Source organism: Drosophila teissieri, chromosome 3L (genome assembly GCF_016746235.2).
Source record: "Drosophila teissieri strain GT53w chromosome 3L, Prin_Dtei_1.1, whole genome shotgun sequence".
NCBI classification, from domain to species: Eukaryota; Metazoa; Arthropoda; class Insecta; order Diptera; family Drosophilidae; genus Drosophila; species Drosophila teissieri.
The window spans coordinates 6,057,927-6,076,372 of NC_053031.1; the positions used below are offsets into that span (position 1 = coordinate 6,057,927).

General features: G+C 44.0%; 1 protein-coding gene and 1 pseudogene across 1 annotated transcript in view; one reads left to right on the top strand and one right to left on the bottom strand.

Annotated features, from left to right (window-relative positions):
- LOC122615782 overlaps positions 1 to 18,446 on the bottom strand; it is a 114,979-nt gene that overhangs the window by 50,432 nt on the left and 46,101 nt on the right. The window lies entirely within an intron of this gene.
- LOC122616453 lies at positions 7,177 to 9,493 on the top strand (annotated as a pseudogene).

Below are 18,446 nucleotides of genomic sequence, written 5' to 3' on the forward strand. Positions count from 1 at the left end.
TGGCCTGCCGCCCGATTCGTCTTGCCACAAGCGCTACAAATTGCCCCCTCCACAAGATCGGACTTGGGGGTGACACTCCCAAGGCTGATCACACCAAGCTTGGGGCAATTAATTATTGCCTCAGATCCTTGGCATGGTATCGTCCAACCAAATGTCCCTGCAGATCCTCTATATCGTAATAGGCATTACCTAGCTTTTTCCGCACCCTGGCTTTGAGGTAGCTGGGGCCTAACTTGGCATTATATCCTGCCTGGAAATTACTCTGCTTGTGGTTCTTGTAGAACACTTCCTGGCCAACTTTGTAGGAAACTTCTCTGGACCGAAGATTGTAATTTCGTTCGTTCTTTTCGTTCTGCTTCTTCATCACCTCGATAGCTTTGCTGCGCACTAACTCTAAGGAATCTTCCCTTGAGAACACTGCCGAATGGTCTTGCAGCAAACCCAAGGCTTTCAACAACTTATAGGTGGACCCAGATCCGACAAAATGCTGGCCGAACACCATGTAATAGGGCGTAGTACCCAAGCTGGAATGAATCGCCGATCGTAGAGCACAACAAATACTACTTAGCTCTTCGTCCCAGTTTTTTTGATCAGGCCGAACATAGGATCTTATGGCCGCTATCACCGATCTGTTTACCCTTTCAGACGCATTTGATTGCGGGGAATACACTGCTGTGCGAATATGACTGACTCTGTACTCACGCATAAACTTCTGGAATAGGTCTGACTTAAACTGTGAACCGTTGTCTGAAATAATCGTCTCCGGCACCCCATACGTGTGAAATAGTTCCTGTTGCAGGTATTTTATAACCACCTCGGCTGACAGCTTTTTGACTGCCTTGAGAAAAACGAACTTTGAGTAATGGTCTAAAACGATAAAAATTCCAATATTCCCGCTTCTAGAGCGGGGATACGGGCCCAAGAAATCTATATATAATCTTTGGAAGAATCTTTCCGACTCTGGAGGAACCCCTATTGGCGGTCTCTGAACTGTGTTAGGAGCTTTTGTCATCTTGCAGGTATCACAAGCTAGAACATATGATTTTACGTCTTTTATTAACCCAGGCCAATAACAATGCCTCCGAACTCGCTCTAGCGTTTTGTAAATTCCCCCGTGTGAAGCCATAGGATGATCGTGGGCATTCTTTAAAACATCCTGGACCAAATCCTTCGGAATCCACAACTTCCAGATGAACTGATCGTTCAGGGAATCCCCCGTAGCATGCTCTGTTTTCTTATATGCCAAGCCATCGACTACTTTTATATCGGGTAATTTATCCAAATTCGCTTTGAGCCGATCTACAAAATGCACATATTCTGCTGACTTAAACACCTCTGAGTCCAAATCGACCAGAGAACCACTATTACCTTCCAATGCCTCGACCTCCTCATTTACTCTGGAAAGTGCATCTGGCACGACATTTAGTTTGCCACTGCGATGCTCGATTTTAAAGTTAAACCGCTGCAACTTCAGAGCCCAACGAGCCAACCGCGAGTGTAAGTCCGGCTGAGACATCAGCCATTTGAGGGAGGCATGGTCTGTAATGACCGTAAACTCGTGGCCTTCCACATAAGCCCTGAACCTGTTAATACAGACTATCGCCGCCAAACACTCCTGCTCTGTCACAGAGTAATTGCGTTGAGCTTTATTTAGCTTCTTGGATACGAACGCTATCGGATATTCGTCGCCATCGGAAGTTTTCTGCACCAAGACTCCGCCGACACCAGTCTTACTTGCGTCACACTGCACAAAGAAAGGTTTTTCGAAATCCGGACTGCGCAGAACCGGAGCTGAACATAACATTGTTTTTAACTGCTCGAATGCCTGCCTTCCTTCCGCGGTCATAACGAATTTCTGTCTTGGCTTCAACAAATCGGTCAGAGGCGAAGCTACTGACGCAAAATTCTGGATAAATTTTCTGTACCAGCCGACCATGCCCAAGAATCTCCGGAGACTTTTAAGAGAGTTTGGCAGAGGGAAATCGGTCATGGCTGATACTTTGTCGGGATCGGTTTTTATGACCCCTTCTCCGACAATATGTCCAAGATACCTCACGGAGCGCATGCAGAATTTACTCTTTTCTACGTTCAACGTGAGTCCAGCCGCCTTTACATGCCCTGCAACAACCTCTAATACCTTCAAATGCGATTCAAAGCTGTCCGACACGATCAATAAATCGTCCAAATAGACAAAAACCTCATTTCGCAATTCCGCTGGAATGACTTTGTCCATTAGTCGCGTCATTGTTTGCGAAGCATTGGTCAGTCCGAAGGGCATAACTTTGTATTGATAAAGTGGCTTTCCAGGTATTGTAAATGCCGTCTTTTCGCGAGAATCTGGGTCGAGCGGTACTTGCCAATAGGCATCTTTAAGGTCTAGGCTGGATATGTACATAGCCTTTGGAAGTCGACCCAAAATTCCATCTATCTGCGGGAGCGGATAAGCATCCTTTTTGGTCACCGCATTGACCTTTCTACTGTCCAGGCAAAGCCGAACCTTTCCGGGCTTTTGCACTAAAACTACTGGGGAGGACCAAGCACTGTCGGACTCCTCAATGACCCCGAGCTTTAGCATGCGATCCACCTCTGCGTACAGGAGTTTTTCTACAGCCGGTGAGACCGGAAAATGCCGTTGCTTTACCGGCTTGGCATCCCCCACATCAATTGAATGCGAGAGAATAGAAGTTCTACCTAAACCGACTTCAGCAAAAGATGGAAACTTGCCTATGACTTTTTGTAAACTCTCGCGCTGCAAAACAGTAAGATCATGTGTTGTAGATTCTATTTCAGAAACTTGCATCTCTGGCGGCAGTAAATCGAATTTAGACCAAAAGTCAATGCCTAAAATTAAATCTTGGCTAAGAGATGGTGCTAGGTGAAGCTCAAGATTTCTTTCCTGAGTTTTATATCCGACCGGAGTATTTATTCGTCCTAACACTTCCTGCTTTTTCCCATCTGCAGTACTTATCGAAAATAATCCGCGCTTAAAAGATACTCGATTACTAATTATCTGCCGTGCTAAACTACCACCTATTACGCTTACTGCTGCTCCTGTATCCAATAAACCCAAGACGATGCGATCTAAAACTCGCACCTCGGCATATGGGCGTTTATCCTTATCTTTGAACCTGATTGCATTAATTGATTTGAGGGCTGCCCAGTAATTTCTCATGCGCTGAGCATTCCTTGAATGAGACTTTTGACGCTCTAGATACGGCTGCATATTTGGGGAATTTGAACTTAAATCTACTAAACTTGGCCACACCATCGTTGAACTGGATTGTGCAGCTGCATTGGAACAATCTATGGGTTTGATTTTGGGCTCGACGAGCGTTGGCGTTGAACACACAACGATGGCCTCGGTTGTGTGTTCCCTTTCGAGTTTTTTTGACATTTAGGGCACGAAGGTTTGTACGTATTTGGTTTCCCACAACCATAACAAAATATTTTGCGCTTCGCTTCACAGTCGTGGTAGCGATGACCCTCCTTGTGGCAATTCCAGCAGAGCAAAGCCATAGCTCCAATTTCTGCTTCGCCCTCCGCCTCGGAAAACTCGGACGCATTATCGGACAATTGCTCTTCCAACAGCTCACAAACTTGTTTTCGGTATGGAACAGCCTTCTGATACCCTTGGGATTTCCGTACGTCTTCTAAAAAGCTTTCCCTACGCCGGCATACTTCCCTCAGTTTTTCCACTGTGCGGATGGGGAGATTAAGAAGTTCATGTCGAATTTCTGGCCTTAAATTTCTTTTTAATATCTCAACCATTTCCATCTCGGTTAACGGCATATCCAAGCTATCACCCATATCCTCTATAGCACTGCAAAAAGAATCGAAGCCTTCCTTATCCCGCTGCTTCCGATCACGAATAGCTTCACGGATATCCAGATCCGTGCGTGCATCTCTGAATTGCTTCCGCAACGCCATACACAAAGATTCCCATCTGAGATTCTGGGTTTGTTTGTGGCATCTCCAGTAGAAATCTCGCGCTTTCCCTTCGAACAAAAGGCTAGCGTTGCTGCTTAGTACTGAGAAATTACCATCCAAAGTTTGGCCAGTCAGCGCCTCTACCCGATAAATAAAATTGTCGACACTAATTCCTTCCGGATTCCCACTAAACCGAAGCTTCCAACTGTTTACGATATGGCCAACCTTATCTGGCCTTTGGCTGAGGTCCGAATGGTTGCTCCTTGGCGTTTCGCGTCTCGAGCCTGCTTGGCCACCCAACTGGTCCAATACTATATCCCCAAAAGAATTATTTCTCAAATCCCTTTCTTGACTCTCGCCCGCAGTGGCCTGAAATTGGGCAGATAGATTTGCCTGAATTAATTCGGACATTTTTTCCGATAACTGCACGAGCAAATCGTTTTGCATGGACTGGACAGCGTTGACCACCGCGCTTTGGATCAACTCTGTTTGAGCCTTTCCCAACCCTGCTGAGTTTGAAGAGCCACTCCGAGTCTGCTCGCTTGCTACTAATACTTGTGTTTTCTGACCTCTGGTGTTCTGAGATGGTGTGGCCGCTTTTTCAAAACACACCGTGTTGCACGTGGGACAGGTAGTTTTATTTTTTGAATGTGCTACTATGCAAGACTGATGGAACTCGTGTCCACATTTGGTTCGGTAAATTTTCCCACCTTCTAAACTAACTTCACATAGGGGACACCTTGTTGCGGCTGCTCCCTCGGAATCGGCCATTGCTTCCAGTAAAAAAAATACTTTAGTTTGGGCTTAAGAAATATTATAATAAAGACTAAGATAAAGATTGCTTTTAATTTGGATATTTTATCCCTAATAATATTAAAAGATTAAACAGATATAAAGTATTTAAAAGATTTTTGAGCGATAAAACGAGATTTGATATATCATAAATAAAATTTGCCTTTTGGCATAGGTTTGCTCCCCGCAAAAATAATGTTAGCAACTTTCGGAAGATTGGGTAAAAGATAGCTGAAAAGAGATTAGAAATTTGCTGCTTATGCAGAGTTAATTGGCTATGTTTTGCTAAACTGCGATAACGACAACAAATATATTGCCAGCCAAACTCAGATTCAATTAGCAGAAATATACCCTACTTTGGCGAATCGGTACATCGTTTTCGTTGTGAAGCGTGGCCAGTAGCTTTCTTTTAAAAGAAAAACCAACTGTGACTCCTATTCACCTCACAAACGCGACGCCGTTCGACCGTAAACAAATTGGAGTCCATAGCTCAGACTAATTATCCGTGGCCAGGAGTTGAGTTACTTATAACTCTATCGCCTGTCAGTCCAACGCGTCTAATTAATCTTTGCTGCAAATCCCGGAAAGAAATTAAAGAGAAAGATTTGTCTCTATTTTACCCACTTTATCAGGCGTGGCTAGCTCTGAGCTTGCGGACAAGTTAACAGGCTATAGATCCTATGCACCTAATAACGCGCTTAAACTGAGACGAGAAATAGATTTGAGGTGAGTGTCGCGGCAACCGTTGGCTGAAAGGTCAACACCAGTTTCAGCCCACCGTGATCCTACTGTCCTCCCAAAAATTTAAGAAAATGATGAATAGACGAATTTTCTGCATGTGTTGGTGTTTTGGTGTTGATACCAATGTTTTTCGACTAGTGAAAACGACTTTCAAGCCCCACGTTGGGCGCCAGATTATTTAGAAAGATAATTATTACTGTAACGGATTGCTACTCGGCTTGGGTGGTGATGGGAGGTATTTGGGACGCACGCGCAATGGTCCAGCTGCTCCTTGTCGGCTATTTGGGGTGGTGGTCTTGTCCCTATACCTCAGCCTGATCTTCCTCTAAATATTCAAATAACTTCGCGTGCAGCGACAAGAATTGGTTGAGGGCTGAAAGAGTTCAACATAAAACAGAAAATCGGACGACAACTACTTTTCCCCATCTTCCTTGCGATCCTCTGATGGCCTCGAGGTCGCTAATGCCCGCCCTGCCTTGGCCGCCTTTCTCCAAAAATCTGCATTGCACAATATACTCGGACGGCCCCTTTTAAGATCACTAACACATATTCACACGGGAGTTATCCTAGCCATAGGCAAACGAAAAGCTTTCTAGCACATTATAAATTTTATTCTTAACACACTAAGAGAATTTTCTTACAGCTAACAAATGGGTAATTCAGCATGGAGGCTAGCAACAAGTGCATGCGCCAGTAACAAAACGTAAACAAAAATGAGTAAAAATCGCATGCGAGAAAAAATGTGGGACCTTAAATAACTATCAGAATTGTATGCGAGTCGAATAATAGAGAAAATTTCGATATTTAGATCTCCACTAATTTCGAGTGTGCCATAGGCACCCAAATGGAACTTAAGAATATTAAAATTAAACAAATCAAATAAAGAGAGCGATTGCTGCTCTGGTGGCAAAAATAACATACATATGTGCGAGAGTTAAAGAGAGACGGACAAACAGAAAAAAATCAGATTCTAATTCCGACATTCCACTCTTGGCCTTGGCCTTGAATTCGCATTCCTCCTCTTCCTTTTCTTCAGAGGCTCTAAAACTTCGACCTAATTTCGCTCGCGGCGGACAGTGGGACAAGGAATCGAAAATTCAGACGTAATTACTTTCTTTCTTTTTCACCAAATTATGTATACCTCATTGATCATTGCCATTGCAATTACGTGATTTAATCACTCACCAACAATCCGGAGTTCCACCGACGAAAGCGCTTCCGTTGGAGTCTGCCGCACCTGTGGGAAACTTAAATATTTTTTCACTCTCTGTATTGGTCTTTGACCCACTGTGCCTTATTGCTTAATCATAGGCTTGCTAAAACTGAACAAAAGAAACAAAAAAAAGGAAGAAGAAGACGGAGCACATAAGGGACACTAAAAAAAATGATGGACTCTTTTCCTTATCTTTCCCTCTCTCCTTCGCACTGCCACTTTTCACTTACATAATAACTTATTCCACTATACAAAAAAAAATCACTCCACTATTTTCCGGCCTTCTCGCTCACTAAGGGGGTTTTTCCCGCGCCGTCGATCAGCGGATTTTCCTCTGGTCGGATTCACCAAATTACGGCCAGAACGCGCGACAAAACTTTTGCTCGCCCGCCGAACAAGAAACCGCGATTGCAACTGCTGGACTTGGTTATTCTCCCCTCTCCTTTTCGTTCCTCCTCTTCTCGTTCCCTTCTTTAAGTGCGCAAGGGGAACATGGCGACAAAATGGAACGTGGAGATTTCTACGTCATCGATGGCTCTCTAAGAGTAATTAACCAAAAATAAGAGTCCGCCGAAATGGAAAAGAAATTGTGTGCTGCCGCGATTCCTAATTGGGACGTATCTATGCCTGCTTGCAACCCTTTTCTGCCATTCAGAGGCCTAATTCAAAGGTTATTAATTAGTAATCAGCTAAATGCAGCTCCTCGCTACGGGAGTTTCGAGCCGCCGTTTCGTTTCTCCCTGGGCTGAGCGATCCGTCGTTCTCCGAGGAAAATGTCTGCCACCTGGCTCGATGTTAAGCCGTCCGTTTGGCTCGCACTTGCGCTATATATTTAGCGCCAAACCCTGAAACTGGATTCAGCGCTGCCTGTAGATGTATTCCTTTATAAGATTCTTTCGCCAGTTTTCCCGTATATGCCTGCTCCTGGTTCCGTTTAACTTTGAACTAACCTTGTGGACAGCCAAATTGGAAAAAGAAAGCTGGCGTCGAGTTGATCTAGCTGGGAAGCTATCTCCGCTCTCTCCAGCCAAACCTACGGTATTTGCCGAAATTTGACAGCTGCCTATGTTGCCTCTTCCTATGCTAAGGCTCTCCCCCGACTTTCTTCGTCTGCCCCTTGTTTCGACGCGGGAACGACATGTAGATGGAGCCACCGCCTTTCTGGCCTGCCGCCCGATTCGTCTTGCCACAAGCGCTACACTGTCTAGTGGGTAAGAGTGGCAGTCAGGGACTGTCTCAGTGGCAGTGTCTAACTGTGGCAGCGATAACAACTTTCGTGCGTGGCCAAAAGATTGGGAGGCGGGGGGCGGTGGGTTGAGTGACAGATACAGATATATGTTGAAGGGGGTATAGCAGAGCACGCTCCCCTCCCCCTTCCCGAATCTCCCCACGAGACTTGCAGGAATGGAACACGTTTCATTTCGTGGCGACAAGGTTTTTGCTCCGTTGATGAACTCGCTTCTCCCCTCGGCATCGTCGCTCCCCTCCTCATCATCACCTCGCTGCCGCCGGCGGCCAACGCATTTTTCATTAACACGCCGGCGAAAAGTAGTTGATCCGCTTTTGGCCGTTACACTTACATCTGTACATCTGTGGTGTATGTGCGATACATCTTATGGTATCTGTATCTGACAAGCGCAAACCCAAAAACCAGACCTTGTGCCACTTTACGATGCGGGTAAGCCGGAGAATATACGATATACCTATGTAGATATATCTTTATGTAGATATACATACATATGTATATATATTGAGACAACTGGCAAATTGATTAACGCTAATCGACGCCATTTTCGTGCAAGTAGCGGTCACTGAGCGTTACCTGAGCTGGCTTAAATGCTGTCTTTATATATTTGTATTTTCATTTTTTTTTATATTTTCGGTAACAACTTTTTCGTTCATTGGCTTGAAAAAAAGCAGGATTATTTCGTTGGCCTTAGAGGGGGAGGAGGGGGTGCGAAACGCGAAGAGATTTCGGGGAGCGGTCGAGCAACTGTAAATTGCAGCGGCGACAACTCACAAAAATCTCGTTTGCCTAATAGCCGAGTTCAAGTTGAACGGCTCAATTTCTCAATCTATCAGTCGCCGTCGCATCAGCGTCATCATCGATTTTTTAATTAGGAGTCACATAAATTGAAAAATACCCGATTTGACAGACATTTCAACAACAGTAACAATGCAGCCGGGCCAAAAATAGCTGGCTAACTCTGTGGGGAACCCTCATAAAGTACTGCAACTTATGGTCCACAGAAAACTGGTTTTTAATCCAAAAAGAACGAATTTCTTTTCCATAAAAAAATGCCAAACTATCTGTGTAATTAATCAAATGATCTTGGCTTTTGTTTAAATATCCCAGATATTCCCGTTCGCCGTTTATTTAGAATCTAACTTGGATCTATGTTGCGTACTTTGGTAGCCCGAAAAAACGGCCATTAAACGACAAACCAAATCCCACATAAAGGCAGAATAAATCTCTCATTCCTCACTTAAATTCACATAAATGTTTTTCGGCTACCGAAACACTTAAAGTCGCTCATCCCAAAGTGAGAACATTTAAAAGGCCGAATCGCCCGAAAGAAAATATAGTATAAAATGAGGCAAAGTTCATGAACTCAAGAAGGCGAAGAATTTCTCACACAGCCATGGCAACGGCGTCAATTACATGGCAATGGATGGAGATGAAAACGGGCAGATGGAGTTGGAGTTGGAGATGGTGGTGGAGTTGGAGCTGGAGGTGGAGTTGGGGAGTTGGAGATCCGAGATGGCCACGGCTACTTAGGAGAACCAGGCAGAACCATGGAGCAGCAGCTTAACTTTTAACCGCACAGAAGTCGACATCGATGCGCCACGGCCACTTGAGTTGGTTACGGCCAAGCCGAACCGAGCCAAGTAATTAAAACGAGTCGAGAAAAATCAGCCCAAAAAGAAAATGGGAATGGGAATGGCAATGGCAATGGGCTGGGAATCGCTGAGGGAAAATGGGAACGGGAACGGGATTGGGAATGGGAAATGCTGCGCCACGTAACTGAAACTTCAGAGTCAAAGCGGCGCTCGGACATTGCTCATTTCGTCGTTTCGTAATTAATTAGTCTTAAAAGTTAAATAGCCCAAATGATTTTGGACAGGCTACAAAGGCGCTGGCTAATAGAAAACGTTGCCAGGAATGTGGCGGGAAAGCGTATGGTGGCCGGCTGGCAGGGAAAAAGAAGGAAGATCCCAGTTGAGAATTTTCCGTCAAGTTCGGTTGGGTTCGGTTTAGTTCAGCAAATGAAGATAAGATACGTCTTTGACAGGGGCGCGACAGCAGGGGGAAGGGGCAATGACAGGGCACTGCATATTTGTGTAAATTTAGTTATATACACAGAGAGATTAAAAACATAAAACTTTAAATAAAACACAACGTTGAATATTAGTACGTTCAAAATAAGATTGGCAATTTATGCTCAAAGTTAAAAATAGAAGATTCTACCTTCCAAATGACTTATCATTTTGAGAGCACGAAACTCATGAAGCAATGAAGCATTGCCTGTCATATATTTTTCGCAGTGCACGTAGGGATTGTGGCCATAGGAGAGCCAGTTGGATGCTGTCAGTTTGTGTACGCATTGAATTGCAGGAAGAATTTATCTAACGCCGGCAGCAAATGGTGGAAATGTTGGGAATGAAATGGTGAGCTGGCGAGTATCTGGCGGATACGTGTGAATGCTGCAGCTCCGCCCGTTTCTGCCATATTGATTGAGACAGAATTTATTGGCCAAGCTAGTGCCCTGGCTTCAACTTGGGTCTGCATGTGTAAATATGTGTGTGTGTGTGCCTGCGTTGTGGCTTTTTGACATTAAAAACTTGTGCGTTGTTGTTGACTTGGCATGAACATAAAGTGCTGGCTTAAAGCAATTGCATATAGTACCTATATATCCTATATATGGTCTATGACGATTTTCTATTTGTATATTCAAGTGCTGGTTTTGCTCGTTAGCAGAGCACTTGCAATGCGACCTCTGCCGGTTTGCCGGTGTATTTAAATATTTTGTTGCAACGTTCTCGGGCTTGCCACACAAATTGGCAAAAATCAACTCACAAAATGCCAGCACCACCCTCAATGGCATATCAATTTCATTTGGCTTTTCATACCCGATATTTCGCACATATATTTGCCAATTTATTTTACACTTTTGCCGCTGCTGCTGCTGCTGCTGCTGTGGAAATTGTCATCCGCTTTAAGTGCTACTCAGAAAATTGATAGCCGGCTAGGTGACCACACGGAATTTAAATATAAGAGAATACCACAAAAAAGTTTTCGTCAGTGCAGTGAGACAAGTGGAAAGCCGAATAAAACTCACAGTATACCCCTTTTTGATGGCGCACAGCTATTAGTTTGTATTCCCAACTAAAAATCGAAAATAGCACAAAGTTAAACTTCGTGCCAGAATCTTTATGGCTTTATGCAGACCAACGAATGATTATGCAACCGATGGCCAATACTCTCGCATTGGCAACACTCAAACCCAACTGGGCCAAGTGCCCGGGAAAAGTGGCAGGGGCATTGGCATCCCTTGACCGCCACATGCAAATTGCAACTGATTCAAGATTCAAGAGCTCGACCAGCAGGAGAGAAAAAAATGCTGAAAAATCGAATTAAATGGGGGTGCTACCGAAATAACTGGCACCCTAAAATCTCCCTTTAAGGTGCTTCAAAGTGTAGAGCAATACATTTTGAATTCGTTTATTCCGATCTGAATGGCTCCTTGTGCACTGCATATTCTAGACTATTTGCAGAGGAAACTCATATTGGTCTCATTATTTTCTCATCTTTCTGGCTGCATAAAAAATATCTAGCTGGATACATTGGCCCAAGATCACATTCCATATGGAGCTCCCTGAAGCTGTTGCTGGACTGCATAATTTATGGCCCAGTCTAGACCAAAGTGACAGGCAAGGCAAACGCCCTCTGCCAATCCCTAATTGTTCACAGGCCCAGCACACACACACACACACATATACACCCACAGAGATTTTTTGATGAAGGGAATTTTGGGCATTTCATATTTTGTTTTGCTCTGCCACATAAATTGTGCCAGCTGAATAATATTTTCGTTTGGGGGCCGGCGTGTTCGTAAATATTTGGCCAAGACAAATTGCAGTAAACAATTTGCAACAATTTCATGCGGTTGCGGGCAGCAAGTCCTTTGGACCACCAGACCACCAGCCACCCAGAGCAGCAATTACAGCTCATAAGTTGGTGATTTTCTTGGCCCAAACCCACCAGTGTGTGTGTGTGTTAGTACACTCATACGCACTTGACCCAGGCAGGCAGGCCGGCAGGAGCAGATGCAAAGTTTATGATAAAATTATCAACTTAATTGCCGGCCAGGGAGATCACCTAATTGGGCGCCATATGAAAATACTAATACTCTCTATGGTGTGCTGCAACATCGGCCAATAGCCGGACTCAAAATCGACTCTGTTGGCAAAGTTTTGAACTGGTTTTTGTTGCCTTTTGCCGGCCAGCGAAAGCAAAAGTTGTTGTCTGCCATTGCATATTTGCATTTGACGTCTCCTGGCCAAATGCTTTCAAATTGGGTTAACGACACTTTGGCCAAGGCGAACAGAAAAAAGTGCAACTGAAAACTAAAAGCTAAAAACAGCACTTTCCACGGCAAGTGTCGCCGCTGCATGGAAAGTGAAACTGAACTGCAACACAGTTGTTATACATCCAAAAAGGAAAAAAACTGAAAAAACACAGCGAAACACAACAATTACACAGCTTGATTCGGTTTCGTTTCGTTTGGCTCGATTTTGGCCCGGCCAAAAGTGATGAAAGTGAAGACAAAGTGGGTCTACTAATGGCAGGTGCCGCACCAGATCAGGAGATCTTGGGGGAGTCAGGAGACTCGGAGGAGTGGCTGGGATTCATGTCAATTAGAGGTGGAAAAGTTGCCATCATCTGGCATCTTACGTATGCGAGCGTATAGATCGCTAGACCGACCGATGTGTATCTTTGGGGGCATTATGTAAACGATGGCCAACTATCTATGGACACGAAAACTGCGGAGTGGAGTGGAAACCTCTTGATTATCCCATATAATAATTATTGTTGCGTTACACTTAACTATCGGTTGCGAGCCTTCTTTGGTTGAATATTTTATATGGCTTTAAATGAGTTTATGAATTGTCTTCGCAAGCCATTTCATTAAATTTAAATCAAAAAGTATAATTATATATAACTAGCTCTACTTATGCATTAAAATCCCCTTCAGCCATAAGCCAAAGTTGCAAATACCTAAGTTAGCAACTCCCTAAGAGAAAACGCATGGAAATACTCGACTCTTAACCTCCTTCACTCAATTTAGCCACAAGTTGCCTTTGAAGCACGCTTTTCGTTGATACATATGTCACATGCTTTCTGTAATTCGAGGCATTAGCAATTACCATTTTGCCTTTAGCCTTGCTGGCTTTCGACTAAGAGGTCTCATTAAGTTTCTCCATTTTGTCTCCATTTCTCCGTGAATTAGGAGACTTTACCTAGCTCATGAGACGCACAGAAGTTGAACAAAAATCTCGCATAATTAGCGGCGGCAACTCACAGGAACTAAGCTGAACACAGATGCAAAATGGGAAAAATTCAAACGGAATGGTAAGCGTAATGATTGCATAACTCTGACTAAGATGCAAATGCAAAATGCAGAATGCAACTCCGCAGAGATACTCCACACACACCTAGCACACACACGAATCACTGGGAAGTGAAATCAAATGAACTAAGCCGCAAATGCAACTTGTAAGGTGAGTCGCCTCGGAAGTCAAGGAACCCATAAGCGTTGACAATATGCTGCGCCAAGGGAAGGGAATCAGGGCTCAAATGCCAGCGACATGCTAATTATGCTATATTTATGAGAAATGCACAAAACACAGAGCCCGGAACTGTGTCTTCTCGAGTGAGAGTCTTTACACGGAGGAAAACAGTGAAGAACCTTGAATATGCAAACATTCTCGAAGTCAGAAGATCTTGAAGGATTGCAGTAGTTAAAGGCTTAAGGATGACCATATATTGCTTATTCTAAGGAATCAACCACACTCTGTTTATAAATGTATCCTATATTTTGCATTGCCTTGAACTTTTTTGGCTGGCATATGGTGGCTGGTACTGTAAAAGTTTGCCTGTGGTTTTTTTATATCACTTTTTTCCTGCAGTGCATGTGTGTTGAAGTGGATTGGCGTGCATATGAGGAGCACATTTGGCTCCATGGCAAACTTTTGCCTGACATTTGCCTTTGCCATTGCCGTTGCCGTTGCCAACGAGTATGGAGCCGTACAGAGCGCTCCACGTTCTCGTTCACGAGTTTGACAAGAACTCGGCCCATCAGGGGCCATTATCATGCGCCTCATCAGCGCCGTCGTCTAACTCTAACGCCAAAGTCATTAAACTCGCGCCGCAGCTTCAAGTTGGGAGTAGAGATTCCAACTCCCAACGCCCAACTCCTGGCCCAAGCAGAATGAAACCAAAGCTCGGCTAACGACTAATTTGCGCATATGACAGGGCGACATGCGAGTCGTTCGATGGGCAAAGACGCAGTCCCAGTCCCGGTCGCAGTCCCACCAGCCGTTTTGCCATTTTGCGGCCCTCGGTTAAAGACTGGCCTGCAATGTCAACGATTGGCAGCTCTCGTTTGCCGGATCGTTCAACTGACTGGCTGGGATAGCTGTGTGCGTTGGTTTCCCATCCGCCATCCACCATCCACCATCAACCATTCAACATCCGCCAGTCAGCTCTTCAGCTCTTCAGATTTCCCACCCCGCCATTTGGCCGGGATTGACTTTAAGCGCCCATAAACGGCGGCCCAGGCCCATGACACGTTTATGTGCTTTAGATGATAAGAAATGTGCAGGTTTAAAAACAAAACAGAAAGAAAACGCGATCCGAAAAACCATTGCACTTAAATGCCCAGGCGGCTAAAGTGCTGGCACCCGCGGCGTATGCGCAACAAACGAGGCGTTGGGCCAAACAAATCGTTCAATTTGTTGCGAGTTTCTTTCGCCTTTTTTGTTTCACTCCTAATATATGCACTCCCCCATCGGTTATTCACTTTTGCCTAACTAAATAATATAGCACGCAACGGGAAAAATGTTAAATCATCCAGTGCTGGGAAAATGGGAAAGGAAAAAGGGAAAGGCTGGTGGAGACCTCTGCTAATTGCTGAGCAATCACGTGTCAGGTTGCATATTGTGGGGCGGTGCGAATGGCAAAAGGTTATTGCGACAGGTGAAACTTATGAGTCAAAGTCACTCAAAAGGCTGGCAGGTGCCGAAAGAATGTGTAAGTAACGAGCTTTAAATATTGGTGTGAAGAGAATTTTAAAATGCGCTTAACTCGCCACTGCAATTATAAGAAGATTAAAGGCTTAACGAAGAATGAAGTATCCCCTGCCTCTCTCTCTCTCTGTAAGTCCCAAGATATATTCTTAGTTAAAATTTAAATTTAGGCAGAAAAGCTATAAGCTTATAAATAAAATACTGTTTCAAACAAAAACAGGTGCATGATTGATAAACAGCTGTTAACTAGATATCAATCACAAGTTGCAATCCAAAATGAGTACCTATTTCGCCTGGATGACCACAGCACTTGCTTGCATGAGTACTGAGTGTCATTAGCACCTTAAAGGCATCCTCTGTTCAATAGAGCCACATATCCCACTTGACTCGCAAACTCGCAAACTCCAGTTGGCCCAAAACCCCGGAGACAGGGCCTAAGCACAGGGCTTGACAATGGCATTGGGTTGCGGGGTGGCAACTGGCGGATGCGGCGGAAAAGCGGGTGCGAAATGGATGGATGCACCTTCGGGGCAGCACTCTAATTAAACACGACAGTGAAAATGTGCTCGCGCTGCCATTGACACGTGCGCCCAACAGCAGCAGCAACACCAACAATGCCAGAATCAACAATGGCCAATGTCCAGGCGGATGCAGTGCGGCCGATAGGCCGTTAACTCGTACAAATGCACTGAACGCTTTTTACAGAGCCTTCTTTTCTTCATAAAAAATATATAAATATTTTGAATAAGCTACATTATACAAATCATTTAAGCTGAAACATTACTCATTAAAGCAAAATAAAATATGAAACCGAATTGAACATTTTTCTTAGTGTACATATGTGAGCAAGCGAGACCGGGTTTTCCTGATTTTCCGTTTGCCAACAGTTGCCGTGACCCTGCGACCCCCACGCATCCCCGCCCCACTACCAACACATTCACAGAGATTCACGCACGTGATTTATGTGCGTGGGTGCGCATTTTAACGCGGCGACATTGCCGGGAATCCAGCTCCACCTCCATTGGCGCCACCGATGTTCCGCCGATGGTCCTGGCCCCAAAAACACGCTGATGGCAACTTTATTGAAAATCGCATATTTTATGTGGCGGCCATGGACGCTGGGCGCCAGTCCTTCCTGGCCGAGCCGGGCAATTCAATCAGGATATAATTTTATGCGTAACTTAAACACGCAGGATATGTTAATATTGTGGCGCCCACGCTGAAGCGTACGCACACAGAAACCCATGAGATACGGGGCACTGGAAAAATCGTTGCACTTTACGCTCGAAATAACAAAATACTATATGTGTAAACAATTCGGTGGGCGTGTGTGTTTGTTTGCGTGATTAATTAATTGCGTTTAAAGGATAATTGCCTCTAGCTTTCATTTGATTAAATTTCAGCCAGTTCGCCAGTACGTCCTTTTGTGCGTATGTGTGCGTGAGTGTGCGTGTGTGTGTGCGACTGGGAAATACCAGGTGGAAGTAGGGTAGATGAAGGGAGCGGAGGAGTAATAAACCTCAGGTCAACGCTCAGACAGCTGGCTTCCTGGATAGATTACGCACAGATCAAACTGCACAATCATTCACATTAAATTTTAAATGCAGCTCGAGAACACAGAAATATTTCGAGGACACAGAAATATTTCTGCGCATAAAAGTGGGCAACGAATTTCGAACATTTCGTGTCCTTTGGCGCAAAAGCAATGAATACGGATATTTAAACAGAATGTTCTTGCTCCATTATTTCCAAAAACCCAATAAGCTGTTTGTTCAAACAGTTCGTTGCATTCAATATTATATTTAATCCTCCCCAATTAGCGCATCAAGCTTCGATTCAACAATTTACCTTAGGAGCCACAATCAATTAGCTAGCTTTTTGTTAGCCGTATTCCATTCGGCTGGCTTTTAACAGCATTTTAGTAATTGATTAATTGCATTCAATGTTCGTCAATTATGGACATAATTTAAGTAAAACTTTTTCCTTCCACTCGCCAATTTTTTTGGCTCAACTTTTTTGCGACTTTTTGAATATTATTAATTTGCCATGGAATTTTATGCGAGAGCCAGCCAAATCGCAAATTAAATTTGCTATTTCTGTTACGTGACTCGTGACTGGTAAATGCTGACTGCCGACTGCTGACTGTTGGCATGATGCTTTAATTATGACAATTTTTTCTGAGACGACAAGATAGATTTGTTCGTTAACACGCCGAGAAGTTGACGTGTCAACTGACTGACATATATGTATATGTATGTATATATAATCAGGAGCTGAGCGTGCCACTTCCTGTTCCTGCATAATCGATGCCAGTCGGCAAGCTTTTCTCCTTTTTGGCCAGCATTTTCACACGCAAAGGGACGAGCAACAGCAACCCAGCAGCCCAGCAGCAACAAGAACAATATTAATAACAAATTTAACCAAGAACAGGCGGCGGCATGGAGCCCAAAAAGTTTTGGGAAACAAAATATATGCGTAAATCTCTTTAGTTGGCTTATAATTATGACATTAAGCGGCGATGCGGCTTGAATTTTAATTGGCATTCCGTGCGTTTTCTATTTATTATGGCTTCGCCGTTTCTTCTGCGCTTGTTATTATGTTTATTAATAAATAATTTCCAGCTTGTCGGCTTGCTGGCTATTGCCAATTTGTGGCCATTCAACGAGATTCGCGTTTATGGCCGCAGTTTGACATGTGTTTTCGGCCATAACCGTTAACCATTGTGGCTTGTCACTAGCGGATTGTCGGGTTCAATGTAACCGAAATCTAAGGAAGGCGCAATTGAGAAAATTGTGTATAAAGAAAAATCTGTACAAAAAAGTTGATCTTTCTGGTCATTTATTATTGATGTATTACTCAAACCCAGAAGACAGTATCTAAGCACTACGGTTAGATTGCCTCACCAATTACTTGGAAAATTCCTCATCCTATCCGTGACCCGAATCGATTGCGTTGCATAAGGACGGACATGTAAATTAAGGTTAACGCTAATTGACATTTCGATTTGCACATAAAAACTTTGGGTCCGGGATTCGAAAACAAATTGCGGGCGAATCCAACGTCTTGGCCACATTGTCTCACTCTTTTTTCTGTTTGTTTTTATGGCCACATGAAAATTAAATTAAATCTGCGTGAAAATACGGTTACTTTGCTGTTTGTTTTTGGCTCTTTGATTCGGTTGGCTTGTATTTTATTTGTCTTTGCTTGCCCTTCACACGCTTGAACTTTGAGTTCGAGCACGACAGACATAAAAAAAAAAAAAAGAAAATGAAAATGAAAAAAAACAGTCAGACAATCGGGAGCATTGAAGTAGTAACAACAAATGGAATTGGTAACAACATCATTTGCCATTTCCGTGCGATTGTCTTGCAGTCGCTTCTGCCCGATAGCAATCTGAGCCAAAATGTTGCAATGCCATTCAGTCAGTTACAGCAACTATGCAAACAACGCACACACAGCGACA